Genomic DNA, 18,319 nt, shown 5'->3' with positions numbered 1-18,319 from the left:
GGGCAAAGGTGCTGATGCTGGGAGGGGTGAGAAAGAACATTGGAAGGATACAGCATCAATCAGGATCTAACCCTCAGAGCTTCTGCTCCAGCACCCTGGACCAACCTTGCCCCTGACAGGGTGCTGTCAGTCACTGAGCATAGGAGAAACCCCAGCTCACACCTAGCTCTGACTCTAGCCCCTTCATCTCAAGCCCCACCTCCCACCAAAGTGATAGCTGCCAGCACAAACTGAGGGAAGACAGGACTGTGCTCACTCTGGATCCTGCTTTCCCACCAAAGCCACTGGGCACACAGACTGCAGAGGGACACTGTGACACAAAGATAACCCCTCAAGAGTAGGAAGGTAACAGTTTCACCTAATTTTATAGAGATAGAGAAAGATATGCAAAATGAGAAGAGGAATTTTATTCAAATAAAAGAGCAAGAAAAAAAAATACTTGTTAAAAACAACTAAAGGAAAACAGATAAATAATTGAAAGATAAAGAAGTCAAAGCATTTAGTAGTAAGAATGTTAGCTGAAGTGGGGAAGAGAAGAGATGACTACAGGGAGAAGTTTAACAAGGAATTAAAAAACATAAAAAAGAACCAGTCAGAACTCAAGAATACAATAACTGAAATGAAAAGCACGTTAGATGGAATAAACAACAGACTAGATCATATAGAGGAGTGCATAAGTGATTTGGGAAACAGGATAATGGAGATCACCCAATCAGAAGAGCAAAAAGAAAAACAAATTAAAATGAGAAAGTTTAAGGGACTTCTGAAACAACATCAAGTATACTCACATTCACCTTATAGGTGTTGCAGAAAGAGAAAATAGAGAGAAAGGGGTTGAAAATGTAATTGATGAAATTATGGCTGAAAACTTCCTAAACCTGAAAAATGAAACAGATATCCAGATACAGGGAGTGCAGAATCCTAAACAGGATAAGCCCAAAGAAACCGACACCAAGACATACCATAATTAAAAAGGCAAAAATTAAAGAGAGAATTCTAAAGGCAGCAAGAGAAAAACAAAAAGTAAGTGTGTATGTGTGTTAGTCACTTCAGTTCAGTTCAGTTGCTCAGTTGTGTCTGACTCTTTGCGACCCCATGAATTGTAGCATGCCAGGCCTCCCTGTCCATCACCAACTCCCGGAGTTCACTCAAACTCATGTCCATCGAGTCAGTGATGCCATTCAGCCATCTCATCCTCTGTCTTCCCCTTCTCCACCTGCCCCCCATCCCTCCCAGCATCAGAGTCTTTTCCAATGAGTCAACTCTTCGCATGAGGTGGCCAAAGTACTGGGGTTTCAGCTTTAGCATCATTCCTTCCAAAGAACACCCAGGACCGATCTCCTTTAGAATGGACTGGTTGGATCTCCTTGCAGTCCAAGGGACTCTCAAGAGTCTTCTCCAACACCACAGTTCAAAAGCATCAATTCTTCTGCGCTCAGTTTCTTCACAGTCCAACTCTCACATCCATACATGACTGTTGGAAAAACCATAGCCTTGACTAGATGGACTTTTGTTGGCAAAGTAATGTCTCTGCTTTTGAATATGCTATCTAGGTTGGTCATAACTTTCCTTCCAAGGAGTAAGTGTCTTTTAATTTCATGGCTGCAGTCACCATCTGCAGTGATTTTGGAGCCCAAAAAAATAAAGTCTGACACTGTTTCCACATCTATTTCCCATAAAGTGATGGGACCAGATGCCATGATCTTCGTTTTCTGAATGTTGAGCTTTAAGCCAACTTTTTCACTCTCCACTTTCACTTTCATCAAGAGGCTTTTTAGTTCCTCTTCACTTTCTGCCATAAGGGTGGTGTCATCTGCATATCTGAGGTGATTGATATTTCCCCTGGCAATCTTGATTCTAGCTTGTGCTTCTTCCAGCCCAGCGTTTTTCATGATGTACTCTGCATAGAAGTTAAATAAGCAGGGTGACAATTGACGTACTCCTTTTCTTATTTGGAACCAGTCTGTTGTTCCATGTCCAGTTCTAACTGTTTTGTCCTGACCTGCATATAGATTTCTCAAGAGGCAGGTCAGGTGGTCTGGTATTCCCATTTCTTTCAGAATTTTCCACAGTTTATTGTGATCCACACAGTCAACTTAGTCATGTCCAACTCTTTGTGACCCCATGGACTGTAGCTCACCAGGCTTGTCTGTCCCTGGAATTCTCCTGGCAAAAATACTGGAGCAGGCAGCCATTCCCTTCTCCAGGGAATCTTCCCGACCTAGGGATTGAACCTGGGTCTCCCACATTGCAGGCATATTCTTTACTATCTGAGCCACCAGGGAAGCCCACTCAGGGAAGCATCCAAATTGAATGTGAAGAAGTAAAACAGTCATTATTTGCAGATGACATGATACTATATAGAGAAAAACACTAATGTCTCCCCCCAAAGACATTTAGAACTAATAGATGAATTCAGTAAAGTATAAAATTAATAAACAGAAATGTTACATTTCTTTACACTAATAATACCAGAAAGAAAGTAAGAAAACCATCCCATTTAAATATCACATCAAAAAGAATAAAATAACTAGAAATATAGTTAACCAAGGAGTTGAAAGACCTATACTCTTAAAACTATAAAACACTGAGAAAGCAAAATGAAGATAATACCAAAAAATGGAAGATACCCCATCTTGGATTGGAAGATTAATATTGTTAAAATGTACATTGTGCCCAAAGAACTCTATAGATTTAATGCAATCCTCGTCAAAATACTCATAACAGTTTTTACAGAACTAGAACAAATAATTAAAAATTTTATATCAAACCACCAAAGGCCCCAGATAGCTAAGCAATCTTGAGGAAAAAAACAAAGTTCCCTGACTTCAGACTATACTACAAAGCTACAAAAATCTGACAGTATGAGACTGACGCAAAAACAACTGGAGGTAGAAAAACTGGACGGCTACATGTAAAAGAATGAAATTAGGACATTTCCTCACACCACATACAAAAATAAACTCAAAATGGATTAAAGACCTACATGTAAGAGCGGGAAACCATAAAAAACTTAGAAGAAAACATGGGTAGAACATTTTTTTGCCAAAAATCATAGCAAATTTGTTTGGATCTGTCTTCTCAGGCAAAGATAACAACAACAAAAAAGAACCAAACGGGACCTAATTAAACTTAAAACTTTTTGCACAGCAAAGGAAACCATCAGCAAAACAAAAAGATAGCCTACTGAATTGGAGAAAATGTTTGCTAATCACATGACCAGTAAGGGTCATATTTATTTAAAATATATTTATTTACAAATAATTCATACAACTCAATATGAAAAAAAAAACTTCACTTAAAAATGGGCAGAAGACATGAATAGACATTTTTCCACAAAAAACATACAGATGGCTAACATGTACATGTGCCTATATATATATAGACACACAAACATATGCTGTAAGAAAGAATGAAATTTTTCCATTTACAACATGATTGGATCTGGAGAATATTATGTTTAGAGAAATAAATCAAAGACAAACTATATGTTATCACTTATATGTGGAATCTAAAAAATAAAACAAATGAATAAAAGTAACAAATCAGAAACAGACTCACAAATATAGAGAATAAAGTAGTGGTTACCAGTGAGGAGAAGTAAGGGAAGAGGGGCAAGATAGGAAGACATACAGACTACTATGTATAAAATAAATAAGCTACAAGGATATATTGTACAGCCCAGGGAATAGAGCCAATTTTAATAATAAGTTTAAATGGTGTTAAATCTATAAAAATATTGAATCACTATGCTGAACACTTGAGACTAATATTATAAATCAACTATACTTCAAAACAAAACAATACCTAGCAAATTAACAAGAAAAAAAGAAAGAAAGAAAGGAAGGAAATGCACACAAGAAACATAGAGTTGCCATGAACCAGCAATTCTACTCCTAGGTATATACCCAACATGAATGAAAAGATGTCCATGTAAATACTTGTATACAAATAATTGTAGCAACATTAATTACAATAGCCAAAAGGTGGAAACAACTCAAATGTTCATCAACAGATGAATGGATCAATAGATGTGACATATCCATGCAAAGAAAGGAAAGTGAAGTCACTCAGTCATGTCCGATTCTTTTGTGACCCCATGGACTGTAGCCTACCAGGTTCTTCTGTCCATGGGATTTTCCAGGCAAGAGTACTGGAGCGGGTTGCCATTTCAGCCATAAAATGAAATTAAATATTATTATGTATTACAATATGGATGAAAACTGAAAACATTATGGTAAGTTATAGAAGGGAGTTACGAAGGGATACATACTGTATGATTTTATTTATAGGAAATGTCCATAAAAGATAAATCTATTAAAATTGTATATTAGTAGTGGCCTAGGACTAAAGTGAGGGTCATTTGCGTGTATAGGGTAACAACTAAGGGATCCTGGGTCTCTTTTTGGGTTGATGAGAGTATTCTAAAACTCATTGGGATGATGGATATACAACTCCACCCAGTATTTAATTAATATACTAAAAAGTATATTCAAAATAAAATGTACATTGAATTGTACACTTTAAATGGGTGAACTATATCTTAATAAAGCTGTTTTTAAAACCTGTATATGAGTCACTGCATATAAAGTCAAATAATTTTCAACAAGAGTGTCAAGCCCATTCAATGAGGGAAAAGAACATCTTTCTAATAAATTTTGTCAGGGAAGCTAGATATGCATATACAAAACAATTAATATGGACCCTTATCTTACACCATATATAAAATTAAATCAAAACAGATCAAAGATCTGAAACCATAAAACTCTTAGAAGAAAACACAGGGATAAGCCTTCAATGCACTGGATTTGGCAATGATTTCTTGGATATGACAATGAAAGAACAGGCAACAAAAGTGAATATATTAAGATAAATTTTACTACATCTAAATTTAAAAGTTATATACACCAAAGGACACAAGCAACATAGTGAAAAAGAAACCTTCAGAACAGGAGAAAAAGATATGCAAATAATATACCTGGGAAGAGATTAATATCCAGAATATATAAAGAACTCCTAAAACTTAAAAAATAACCCAATTTAAAAGTGGACAAAGGACTTGAATAAACATCTCTCCAAAGAAGATAGGAAAGGACTCACAAGCATGTGAAAAGATGCTCAATATCACTAACATTAGGGAAATGCAAATCAAGACCACAATGAAGGACTTCCTTGCTGGCCCAGTGGCTAGGACTCCATACTCCCAATCAACGCAGGGGGCCTGAGTTCAATCACTGGTCAAGGAACTAGATCCTGCATGGCCACAGTGAAAACTGGAGATCCCATGTGCCAAGAATTTAAAGCAAAGTCTCAAAAGAATATTTGTACACCCATGTTCATAGCAGCATTATTCACAACAGCCAAAAGTGGAAGCAACCCAAATCTCCATCAGTAGATGAATAGATAAACAACATGTGGTATCTACATGCAATGGAATATCATTCAGCCTTGAAAAGGAGTGAAATTTTGACACATGCTATAACATCAGTGAACTTTGAGGACATTACACTAAGTAAAATAAGCCAGTCACAGAATGAAATGTACTGTCTTATTCTACTTGATTAAGGTATCTGGAGTCACCAAATTCATAGAGACAAACTAAATTGGTAGTTGTGAGGGGTTGGAAGGAGAAAGGAAATGGGGTTATTCAGGAAAAGGGGCTGCTACTGCTGCTGCTGCTAAGTCACTTCAAGCGTGTCCGACTCTGTGCGACCCCATAGACAGCAGCCCACCAGGCTCCCCCATCCCTGGGATTCTCAAGGCAAGAACACTGGAGTGGGTTGTCATTTCCTTCTCCAATGCATGAAAGGAAAAGTGAAAGGGAAGTCGTCCAGTCGTGTCCAACTCTTAGCGACCCCATGGGCCACAGCCTACCAGGCTCCTCCATCCATGGGATTTTCCAGGCAAGAGTACTGGAGTGGGGTGCCATTGCCTTCTCTGGGAAAGGGGGCTATAGAGTTTCAATTTTGTAAGATGAAAAATTCTGGAGATTTGCTGTACAACAATGTGAACATACCTAACATTACTGAATCATACCTAACACTACTAAACCATACACTTAAAAATGGTAAAGATGGCAAATTTTATGTTTATTTTACTACAATTAAAAATAAAATTAACAAATCCATATATATTGGGCAGAATGGGTTGATTGATCCCTCGTTCACTGGCATACCTGTTACTTTAAAAAAAAAAGATGTTAATTGCAGACTCTTGCTTCCCAGGTGTTACTAGTGGTACAGAACCCACCTGACAATGCAGGAGACATAAGAGAGTGGGGTTCAATCCCTGGGTTGGGAAGACCACCTGGAAAAAGGAATGGCAGCCCCCTCCAGTATTCTTGCCCAGAGAATTCCATGGACAGAGGAACTTGGTGGGATATAGTCTGTGGGGTCACAGATTTGGACATGACTGAAGTGACCTCAGAGCAGCATGCACTACAAGTTCAAGGTAGCTTTGTGTTTATTTTTAATCAGAATAGTATGCAGCACATGATATCTGATAGACTTAATGTTTTCTAAGAAGGTTTCTTTTTTAATTTATTTGTAATATCACTGCTGCTCCTGCTGCTAAGTCACTTCAGTCATGTCCGACTCTGTCCGACCCCATAGACGGAAGCCCACCAGGCTCCCCCGTCCCTGGGATTCTCCAGGCAAGAACACTGGAGTGGGTTGCCATTTCCTTTTCCAATGCATGAAAGTGAAAAGTGAAAGGGAATTCGCTTAGTCGAGTCCGACTCTTAGCGACCCCATAGACAGCAGCCCACCAGGCTCCTCAGTCCATGGGATTTTCCAGGCAAGAATACTGGAGTGAGGTGCCATTGCCTTCTCCGTGTAATATCACTAGTGTCCAGCAAATATTAACAAAGTTACTCAAAATCAGTGTTTTTTTCTGTTTATGGAAAGTAGGAGATGTCATACATGGTTCCCTCATACAGGCATATGGTTTTGGTTTTTTTTGTTTGTTTGTTTTTATTAAATGAAAAATTCTTTAAATTCTATAGTGCTTTACAATTCTCAGAAGGTTTGCATACATGATTTCATATAATTTTATAATAACACTTTTTCCCCTACCCCATCTTGCCCCTCCCCCTCCCTCCTCCCATCGGTAACTATTAGTTTGTTCTCTGTATCTGTGAGTCTGCTTCTTTTTTGTTCTATTCATTAGTTTGTTGTATCTTTTATATTCCACATAAAAATGATCTCATATGGTATTTGTCTTTCTCTGTCTGACTTATTTCACTTAGCAGAACAAGCAACTCCAGAATCCCTACAACCTAAAATGGCTCTTTCTACCTGTCAACCTACCCAAATCTAGCTTAGCTTCCCATCAGTCTACTTCCTTGTCACAAGGGCTCTTTCTCCCTTTTGTCTTGGACTGCACAGCCAGGTATGGGCTTGTGTGTTTCAGCAGCCTTATGCCAATGCCCATCAAGAAGTGGGGAATTGTTGACTCTCTAACATTTTTATTTTGAATTAGCAGAAGAAATATTAGAATCTTCCTCATTGAGGGCAGAAAGTTCAAGAAAATCAGGGTCTCCTTCTTCCAGATTCCTCATCTCCATTCTTTTGCTTGCCAACTTCTCTGCACACTCTCAGTTCTCATGAGCTTTCTGGCACCTGCTCCCTTGCTCTGGTTTATTTCCTGCTCGGTTTCCCCTTTGTCTCCTGATCCTCTGCTTGGGGTTATCTTCATACTCTGCCATGAGTGGTGTCAATAGGTGGATCTCCACTCCAGATTACACACAAGATTCTAGACACATCTAGCTCCTCCCCTCTTTGTGATTGGCCTCAAAGCTATAGCTGTTCCCTGGCCTATAGCTTCCAGAGATAGGTATGGATTAGAATCACCGGTGCGCAATTTAAAAAAATAAATAGATGGCTTCTGAATAGCAGTTCTAGGAGCAGGTCTCAGCACTGTGTCTTGTTAAAAGGACCCCTGAGATGGGGAGGGGACATATATAAACCTATGGCTGATTCACGTTGTTTGGCAGAAACCAACACAATTCTGTAAAGCAACTGTCCTTCAATTGAAGAATAAATTAAAAAAAAAAAAAAGGACCCCAGAGAATTCTGATGATATGAATGGAGTTGGAAACACATGTTCCAACCTTTGCTGATTAGCCTTCAGAATGACTCTGCTCTCTTACCCCTTGTTGTTGTTGTCTAGTCACTAAGTCACATTCAACTCTTTGTGACCCCATGGACTGTAGCCTGCCAAGCTCCTCTGTTTATGGGATTTTTTCAGGCAAGAATACTGGAGTGGGTTGCCATTTCTTTCTCCAGAGGATCTTCCTGACTCAGGGATTGAACCCACATCTTCTGCACTGCAGGAGGGAAGCCCCTCTCATCCTCTTGGAGTCCCTGAAGTTACAGTTTTTGTTTATAGAGGGGCAAACATAATAAAAATTTTTCATTAAATTGGGAGTAAGTTCTTTCTACCCCATGGCCCTTCTATCAGTAAAACTAGACTATGGGACTAAGGATTAGTGACCCTAAGAAAGACAGATCATGACAGACAAAAGACAGATTTGGGGCTCATATATTTCAAAAAAGAGATTCTTGAAATTAATACCAAAGAGAATATATTGCAAAGCCAGGGAACTCAACAGCAAGAACAAGCGTACATTCTTTGGGTGTCTGTTCATATTCCAAAAGTTAAGAACTTCGTGCATCAACTTTATGCCATAAGCAGAAACGCTGAGAAGATTCCTTGATTAAGGACTTAAATTAAGTCCAGCAACAAGAGACAGAGGAGATTCAGTCTCTGACCTTGTGCTTCACCCCCACTCAGCATAGCCACAGGAGAGGACCCAAGTCACATCCCAGGGAAGCCTGGGGAGGCAGCAGGCTTTCCAGAGAAACCTTCAGGGTCAACAACATGCAGCAGCAGCTAAGCAACAGAAATGGCATCAAGTTGTGTCATCCAAGAGGGCACAGGCTGGTCTTCTAAGTCTCCTTTATATCCAGAGGGACAAGAAGACTTCTCAAGATTTCCCATGCTGCCAGGAGAGTTGCAGCAAGGCAGAAAGAGGGATGATGGATGAGAAGGGGCTCTGTGGCCACAAGGGAGGATACCATCAGAAGGAAAAGCCTATATGACACAGGCTGGAGTCCACAGCAAGACCCCTGGTTTCCATAGCACAACAGAGATGCTGACCAAAGACCAGACAATTACATCTCAGAGGAGGCTGGAGAGGACACAGAACCATCAGGATCTGATGCCCCTTCCCACAAATGCCTTAAGCTCTTCTCCCCATCTCACCTGTCCACTCCCTTCCCAACCCCCACTTCACCCCCATAAATAGAACTCCAGGAAACGGGAGAGACAGTTCTCTGAAATAAATGAGAAATCACTGAAGTAACTAAATCTGATGGGAAATAACTAGGTCACATTTTTGCCATCAGCAGAAATGGGATCTTGAGGTACGATTAATAACAGAGGGAGAATGTCGTATGCCTGAGATAAGCAGAGCATAGTCGTTCTGAGCTGATACACAAGGAACTAATAACAGTCTTAATCTCATACATTCAGTATAAATATGATGATTCTTAATAGTACATTAGTTGGACACTTTGAAATACTTGGGGTAAATATGTTGATAGGGGTTCTCTGGGCAAGTCTTGGTTCCAAAGGGAGGTAAGAGCTGCTGGAAATTTACAAAAGCTGGCTTAGCAGAAGGCTGGTTTAGCAACAGACAGAGCAGTATGTTCAGGAATCCTGTTAATCATTTTCATCAGAAGCCCAACTTTGTATAGAAGCACATGTATACCTGTGATGGATTCATTTTGATATTTGGCAAAACTAATACAATTATGTAAAGTTTAAAAATAAAATAAAAAAAAAAAAGAAATGTCATTACTGCTAATAATTTTTAAACTATTATTCTGGGCCGTGGTTTATCAGATAGAGTGGTAGCTATTGTTAGATTTTTTTAAATTAGATTTTCAAGTATAGATTTTAAAGCGAATTTGGAAGATCTTACATGGTCTAGAGCTGTGTTCTTCAGACTTCCTTATCAATCCATCAGTCTGCGCAAATAGCCCCAACAATTGTGTGCATGCAGCCCCAGTACTGCTAACTTGGGGAGAGGAGGGGCTTGCGTAACCAAGCTGACTACAGATCCTTGGTTCCTTCACTTTTACCCTCCTATGGATTATTTCATTCCCTCTTCACTCTTCTCAAACCTCTACTTCTCCCCAGGCTTGCTCAGCTAATGATCTTGCCCTTCAATCTCTGATAAAACAGTCATCAAAACAGAAAGTCCACTTCTTCTACCCCCACATCTACTGAGCCACCTACTCTGTGGCCTACACTCTGCTTTCTCTCCAGGTATTAGGGATACTGTCTCTGTTTGAGACCCCAACTGCTCTCCTCTCGACTACCCCATGACATGTCTCAGGTGAGGGCTTTCTTAATTTTTGCACCTCAGATGCCTTGCTGGCCTCATCAAGTCCTGGTTCTGCCTCAGAAGTGTATGCAGCATCCAACCACTACTCACCATCTCTACTGCTGCTGGTCTCAGCTGCTCCAGTGACTTATAAATTCGCTGGTCTTTTTTGCCATATCACCTGCACCATCTACTCTCAACACAGCAGTCCTAGTTCTTTCCCAGTGCAAATCAGCTGAGATCCTTCTTCACACAAAACTCTCCAGCGATTTCCCCTCTGCTGCCCCTCTACTCAGAGCAAAATCCGAAGTCCTGGTGGTGACCGGAAGACCCGACATGATCTGGAGGCCAGCAGCCCCTCTGACTGCAGCTCCTGCAGCAAGGCCTCCCCACCCCACCCCCAGCCTCCCCACTGGTCCTTGAATGCATGGAGTCAGGCCCACAGACAGACTCTGCTTTCACTACTTCCTCTGCCTGAGATGCTCTTCTTCCAGGAATTTGCATGATTCGGCCTCTTTCTTTATATGTCTGCTCAAATTCAATCTATCATTAGAGAGGCCCTCCCTGACCACTCTGCCGAAAAGAATGGTCCTCTTTATCCTGATATGTTGTCCTCCACAAGCATGTCATCACCTGGAAGACTTCATTCTCTCTCTCTTTTCTCCCATCTCCAACCAACTAGAATGTAACATTATGGCACCTCATTTGCCTTTTTGCCTGTTAATGTAAATATGCATCCCCACCACTGGCTACACAGCAGGCCCTCCATAAACATGTCTTAAATTATTATATGCACACTTATTTATGAGTAATTTTTATGCATGCCTATTGATCCACACATATGGTATTAATAATCTTTATTCCTTAATAAAGTTAAGTTCTAACAGTCCCCTTTCTTCTTACCCCCACCTCTGCTTTATTCTATTAAGCTTCCTTAAGCTGGACCACTGTGCCCATCTCATGGACTACCTTTGTTCCTTGTCACAGAGACCCACTAGAGGGCCAGTATCATACTGTTCCTTCATGCTCAGGAGGAAAACTGGATGAGAACTATTGGTTCATAACTTCCTCTGTTATTTTCACCATAACATTTCAGAAATGGTCTACTGTTCCATCAAAGAAATACAACTATTCTCTAGAATTCTATTTTTAAACCACAAAAATATCTTCCCTCCCCCCCTACACACCCCCCCAATTCCACCACCATTATTCAGTAATAATAAATTTATTCAAATATGAATTAAAAATTAGGGGAAAAATCACTTTTATATATAAACATGTTCATACTGGTATACAGTGTATGTGCAGATAAAAATGTTTCTACTTATATAAACGCATATACATGTCCATCAACCTAGCAACTTTGCATATAGGCTTCCTTTAAAAAAAAAAAAAAAAGCTGTAAAAATTAACACCAACTGTTAACACAAATAAAGCACTTTAAAATGTAGCCTGGATGTTTCAGAATGAAAAGCTTTAAGGGTGGTGCTCATCCGAGTCTAGTGCAACAATTCTCTGAAAGTTAAGCAAAGACACTTTTCTCCCCTGTGGTTTCTTTTTGTGAATATAATGAGTCCTGGCTACCCCTTGCCCACTCTTGCTTTGTGACCAGAGGCTGGTTCATCTCCCATCTTTAGGCTGCATGCAAAAAGGATGGGAGCCATGAGAATGGTGACCACAGAAGCAAATACCCGGCATTTCATCAGGGAGGGTACAGAGGTAAATGGCCTGGAGGCAGCGGTGGGGAGAGAGGGTGGGGATCGGAGAAGGCCTGATTTGTCCAGAAAAAAAAGAGATGATGCCTATTTCCTCCATGGAGAGGATGTTATATGAGGTGGTGAGTCAGTGCAAATCAAGATTTCCACTGGGGGTGGGGGGTAGTATATAGACAAGCATTCAGGGTGTGGGGAAAGGGAAATCGCACCTAATTTCTTTCCTGCTTTTACAGTTTTGAAGGCACAGTCAATCTAGCTTTGTCCCAGTCTCTTTTCCTTTTCTTTCTAATTAAAGGGCAGCACCAAGGGATAAGTGTGGCCAGAATAAAACCATAAGCATTGGGATGCTTACAGGAATGACCAAAGAGGGGACAACTGAGACATTCTGAACAGCCAGACTTCACTAGAATTGAACACAGGTAGTCCTCGAATTGGCTTTTTTTTGCTTCATCTGTCTGGTCCTCAAGTCCTCACTTCTGCTTTCTAAGTACGTTTACCCAGCCTGTATCTTCAACAGGCTCTCAAGGTGCCAAAGCTTAGAAGGCCCATGGAGTGGGATGGGGGGTATTATTCTAACTATTCTGTTGAAAAAACAAGATGGAGACTCAAATTTGCATTAGGCCCGTGAACAACACATACCCACATCCACATCACACACCCAGACCACACACCCACACCATACATCCACACACACTACTTACACCACCACCACCCCTCCCTGCCCCCATCTCCATCCCCACATTTCCCACTGCCAGGCCAGACAGTAAGACTAGTCTTGACAAAACTAGACTCCTCCACACTTATCTAGCAGCTATCCCCTCCAACTTCCCCTCTTCTTTGGGCCTCTCTCCATGTGCCCAAGGACAGGGGACAAGAGAAGAAAATCAAGCCAGGTCAAGAACCTCCCCGGCCTCCTCCCACCCCAGACTGTCTCCATTGCTTGTGCTTTGGAGCCGGCTTGTACCGGTGTCTGGAGCATCCCGTCCAAATCCACCAGCATGGTGGTGATCACAAGGGTAGCCAGCAGGCAGCCTGAAGGCAGCTGGAAGGCTGGGCATGTTAACAGAGAAATCTAAACATTACAAATCAGGGTGCAGGTTCCTTGGGGCAGCAACTGTGAAACTTACCAGGGCACCATTGCTCTCAACCCAAGTATTTGCCTGGGTACTTCAAATGTCTAGGTGTCTTCATAGCTATTTATGAAAGCAGAAGACCAAATTTAAGTCCAGTGCTCCTGGCAACATGAATGTTTAGTATGTCTGGCTAGTGCTGAAAAACAGTAGCAAGAGGGAAACTCCACTCTAAAGTTTTTGTTTTTTTTTTTCATTGAAATGGTTTTTCTGGTTTGATGATAATATGGCTGGAAAAATACAGAAAAGTATAAAGAATGTAAAAATCTGTACTGTAAGTTTACTGCCTTAGAGCGGAACAGTGCTGCTGTTTTTATACAGATCTTTCAAGGTGTGTGTGTCGGTGTCATGTAACCTCTTTTTTCTAGTGCAGTTATTATTTTTACAAAATAATACTTATCTGTAAAAAAAAAGTTTTTGCTTATTTGTAAATACTCATTTACAAAAGCAATGCATGTTCCTTGACACAAGTTTCAAGCAACATCACTGAAATAAAAAGTTAAAGACCCACACTCAACTCTTCTCACCTTCTTCAAACTCCTACTACCCCGTGTGATCATTGTTCATGGTTTGCAGAATATTCTAGACCCTTCCCAAATGATCAGACCTTTAAAAAAAACAAAGACTGTATCCTATATAAATACTGTCTCACAATCTGGTTTTCCCTCAATAAAATAGTACCATATCAATACATATAGATTTGTCTAAGTCTTTTAATTATTGTACAGTTTTGTAACAGGAGCATAATACATCTTATCTAAGGGTAATTGAGCAGGGCTCTATGGGACCTGCCCAGAACAGGACTCTCCCCAGTGTCCTCTGCCTGCCTTTTGAAAAATTTTAGTCAAAGAATAAATTTAATCAGAGAAATGAGAAAATGCAGAAAGGAAAATAGTCAAGCAAGACAAAATAATAATAGTTGTAATTAAACAAACTCAAGGACCTTTGGTTCCTCTTTAAGGGCTATAAATAATATTCTGAGCCATGTCCTTTGAGCTGCTTTGCAGCTGCTGAACCCACCACCAGGCAGAGAAAGTGTATACTGCCCACAAGCACGTGGACCCCTAGACGGATTGTGACTAGATGGTTGATGATGTTAACTCCCATGTGTCCCACTGCCAAGCAGGAGAATGTCCACAAGCTGATCATGCACCCACAACCTCCCTCCCTCACTCTTCTTTAAAAATCTTTCCCTGGAAGCCATCGGGGAGCTCAGACTGAGCTCTAGCTGTCCCCAATTTTTGTACAGCACATTACAATAAACGCTGCACTTTCCTTCCCCACAACCCTATGTCAGTAGATAGACTTTACTGTGCACAGACAAGTGGACCCAAGTTTGGTTCAGTGACAGAAGTATTCCTCTATTGGTGCAGACATTTGTCATCTTCCTCTCATCCTTCCTTCGTCTATTTATTCCTTTTTGCTGTTAAAAAAAAATAATGCTTCAGTGAGCATCCACACTTCAAACACAAGTTTGAGAGCTCCCCTTTGTCTACTGCTGTTTATGAGTGAAGAGAGGTGAATTCACACAAATGGGTGATCTAGGTCTCCCCAGAGCTAGGGAGTCTTGCTTCTCATGAAGGAGGGCTCATTGCAGGTTCTATGTTGATGTGGGCTTCATTAGGCTGCCTCCTCTGAGGTTCATGGTCAGGGAACAGCCAATATTAGAAGAACATTGGGCAAATTTTTCTTGCACTCAGTTGTTCTTTCTCTTAGTGCTTGGTGTGGACATCTGGTAGCAGTTCAAGCCCAGTTCTATTTATTCATCAGAACCAACACTCATCTAGGAGCCCTCTCCTCTCTGGACAAATCCTTTATTTTCTATTAACTATTTATTTTCTATTTTCTATTATTTTCTATTTATTTTCAGATGCAGTCACTTGAGCCACAGAAGGCATGAAAATAAAAATATTCTCACTATTTCTATGGCACTATTCACATGATTATTATAGAAATAATCCACATCAGCATACTACAATATTTGTTTTATTCTTGAATGTTGTAACCTCTGAGGGGAAAATTATCTTTATTTGAAAAAGGTTAAAAATGAAAATACAAGTTACAAGTCTTTGCTAGAAAATTGTGGGAAAGGGGTTAGATAAAACTATATGGAGTGTATTGGTGTTTTTCTTTCTGGCTTACTTCATTCTGTATAATAGGCTCCAGTTTCATCCACCTCATTAGTGGCGGATTCATGTTGATGTATGGCAAAACCAATACAATATTGTAAAGTAATTAACCTCCAATTAAAATAAATAAATTTATACTTTTTAAAAAAACTATATGGAGTTGAAGAAGGTATCGATTAAATATAGAAATCTAAAAACAGAGAGGGAAAGAGAGACAAAGAGCCACAGTATAGTAAACCTTACTGTAAAAATGAGCTTCAGGGATCCGTATAAAAACTGTTCCCTAAAATTCAAGATGCCATAAGTTATCAGTTAATTCTGCTTTTAAGCAATGACACATTGTCTGACCAATTATCTTTAATTTTTCACAATTTGAATTATTAGTTGCCTTCATGGGATAGCAGTCATAATAATCAAACCAGGAGTCTGGGACATTATTGTATATCTTCTCAGTATGACTTTGAGCCTTAGTTTCCTCATCATTAAAATGAGGAGACACACACAATTTCCAGCTCTCAAATGCTATATATACCCTTCAGAGAGAGGCATTTAATTTATCTCATTATTCCCATTAATTCTGAATATTCATATGCCAAAATGGACCATACATGCCTGAAAAATTACCATGAAGAAAATCACAACCCAAATTGGTAAAACCCAGGTAATGTAAACAAATTCACATGAATTCTTAGGTATTATCTAATTCAATGCTGTATGTATGTTCCCTTTTGTCAATATAACTTTAGAAAATTCTCCAACTTACCCTCAGAAAATTCCCTTTAGAATCCAGTGATTGAGAAAACACATTATATAAAACCACTAGGATGCATTCCATAACGTTTTTAAATTGAAAATCTATTTCACTTATCATATATAACTGAAAAATAATAATAATTCACATCACTAATATGAATACAATGCTTGAGGTGTATATGATCTCGCAGGCCCAGTAACCAGTGTCTTTGTCCTCTCGCTAACCCCACCTCAGTGGTCTTCAGCCCATATGTCAAGAACTACTCCTCTACAACTTGCCACCACAAGAGAATTTTAGAGATAAAGGGACTTTACTGAATACAATTTCCATTACTCTTATTTTACCGGATATTAGCTATGGAGTATCCAAAAATTATCATGAGCAGAACTAAAGCTAGAACTCACATGTGTGGATTCCTTGTTCCCTTACTATTCTGGAATATGGCCAATCATCTCCTTTGTAGTAGGTTCTATGGGTGCCCTATTCAGACCCCATTTACCTGGCTGATGCCTCCATCCTCCAAAACTGTTGAGTGTTGCTGCTGACAGCTCACAGCTATACCCTTCACCCAAGAATTGCCTTCAGCAGAGCTTAGTTTCCTGGAAATGCCCATGAGGGCTATGCCTCTCCCGTCTCCTCCATGGGCAGTCCACAGGCAATGACTGACTGATGTAATGGCCTCAGAACTTCCTGTGGGGTCAGTTTCAGATTAGACTTTAGTTGAACTCAAATCTGCTCAGCTTCTTTTCTGGCTGTATCCTGCTTCCCTGTTCTTCTGTAGTTTCCTCCTGAGAGGACATTCTCAATGACTCACTTGCACAAAAATTTCCATTTCAGGCTTTGCTTCTAAAAACATGACCTAGGGTGCGGTCCTAAGATGGCGGAGGAATAGGACAGGGAGACCATTTTCTCCCCCACAATATCATCAAAAGAACATTTGAACGCTGAGTAAATTCCACAAAACAACTTCTAAATGCTGGCAGAGGACATCAGGCACCCAGAAAAGCAGCCCATTGTCTTCAAAAGGAGGTAGGAAAAAATATGAAAGATAAAAAGAGAGACAAAAGAGGTAGGGATGGAGCTCTGTCCCAGGAAGGGAGTCTTAAAAAACCGAGACATTTCCAAACACCAGGAAATACTCTCACTGCCGAGTCTGTGGCAAACCTTGGAACCACAGAGGGCAACATAACCGGGAGGAAAAATAAATAAATAATGAAAACCCACAGATTATGTGCCCAACGGTAACTCCCAGTGGAAAACCAGCACAGACGCCTGCATCTGCCACTAGCAAGCGGGGGCTGGGCAGGGAGGCACGGGCTGTATTGCTTAGAGTAAGGACCGGGCCTGAATGCCCCGAGGACAATCTGAGGGAACTTACTTGGGCTAGCAAACCAGATTGTGGGATAGCTACCAGGCGAAAAGCCCTAACCTAAGACACCGCCAGGCCCGCTCACAGAACAAAGGACTGATCAGAGCTAACCGGCTGCAAACCACCCATCCCCCTCTGGTGACAGGCAGGTGAGGGCAGCCAGAGCCGGAAGAGGGCAATCATGGCCCCAGAGAGGCATCATCTACCAAACTGCAAGCAGGCTTCATTGCTAACCAAGACTTCTTGGGATTCTGGACAGTCAACATCTGCCTGAGAAGGTGTGCTGGTTGTACACCCAGAAAACCAACTGGCAGGGATGGGGGAGGTGATAAGTCTCAGCAACCACGCTCACCAAACACCTGGTCGCCTGAGCTGCTCAGACCTTGGAAGGGCACAAAATGCAGGCCCAACTGAGTCTGCACCTCTGAGGACTACCTGAGTACCTGAACCTGAGCAGCTTAGACATGGGAAGTGCCTACAACCCAGGGCCGGCCTCAGACAGTTCCAGGCAGAGCAACCTAGAGCCTAAGCAGTATAGACAGGGAAACCACACACGATGTGAACGGGGGCAAACCCAGTGTGGCCAAGACACTGTGAGCACACGCCAGTGTTATTTGCAGCATCCCTCCCTCCCCACAGCACAACTGAACAAGTGAGCCTAAAAGAGTGTCCATCACCGCCCCCTTATGTCAGGGCGGAAATTAAACACTGAAGAGACCAGCAAACAGAAGAAGCTAAAACAGAGAGAACTGCCTTGGAAGTGACAGATGCAACAGATTAAAACCCTGTAGTTAGTACCGACTACATAGGAAGGGGCCTATAGATCTTGACA

At 40.8% G+C, this 18,319-nt stretch overlaps 1 long non-coding RNA gene across 1 annotated transcript; it reads right to left on the bottom strand.

Moving 5' to 3' along the window:
- Nucleotides 1–13,930: 13,930 nt before the first annotated feature.
- Nucleotides 13,931–16,808, bottom strand: LOC147374362 (uncharacterized). Its single transcript, XR_015162668.1, has 2 exons — nt 16,618–16,808; nt 13,931–14,658 (listed from the first exon to the last, which is right to left on the bottom strand). It is a non-coding gene; the product is annotated as an uncharacterized LOC147374362 (long non-coding RNA).
- Nucleotides 16,809–18,319: the final 1,511 nt, after the last annotated feature.

This window comes from Bos grunniens, chromosome 4 (assembly GCF_055505025.1).
Source record: "Bos grunniens cultivar Pamir isolate PY7600 chromosome 4, Bosgru_T2T1.0, whole genome shotgun sequence".
NCBI classification, from domain to species: domain Eukaryota; kingdom Metazoa; phylum Chordata; class Mammalia; order Artiodactyla; family Bovidae; genus Bos; species Bos grunniens.
This window is presented reverse-complemented; position numbering and strand designations above follow the sequence as displayed.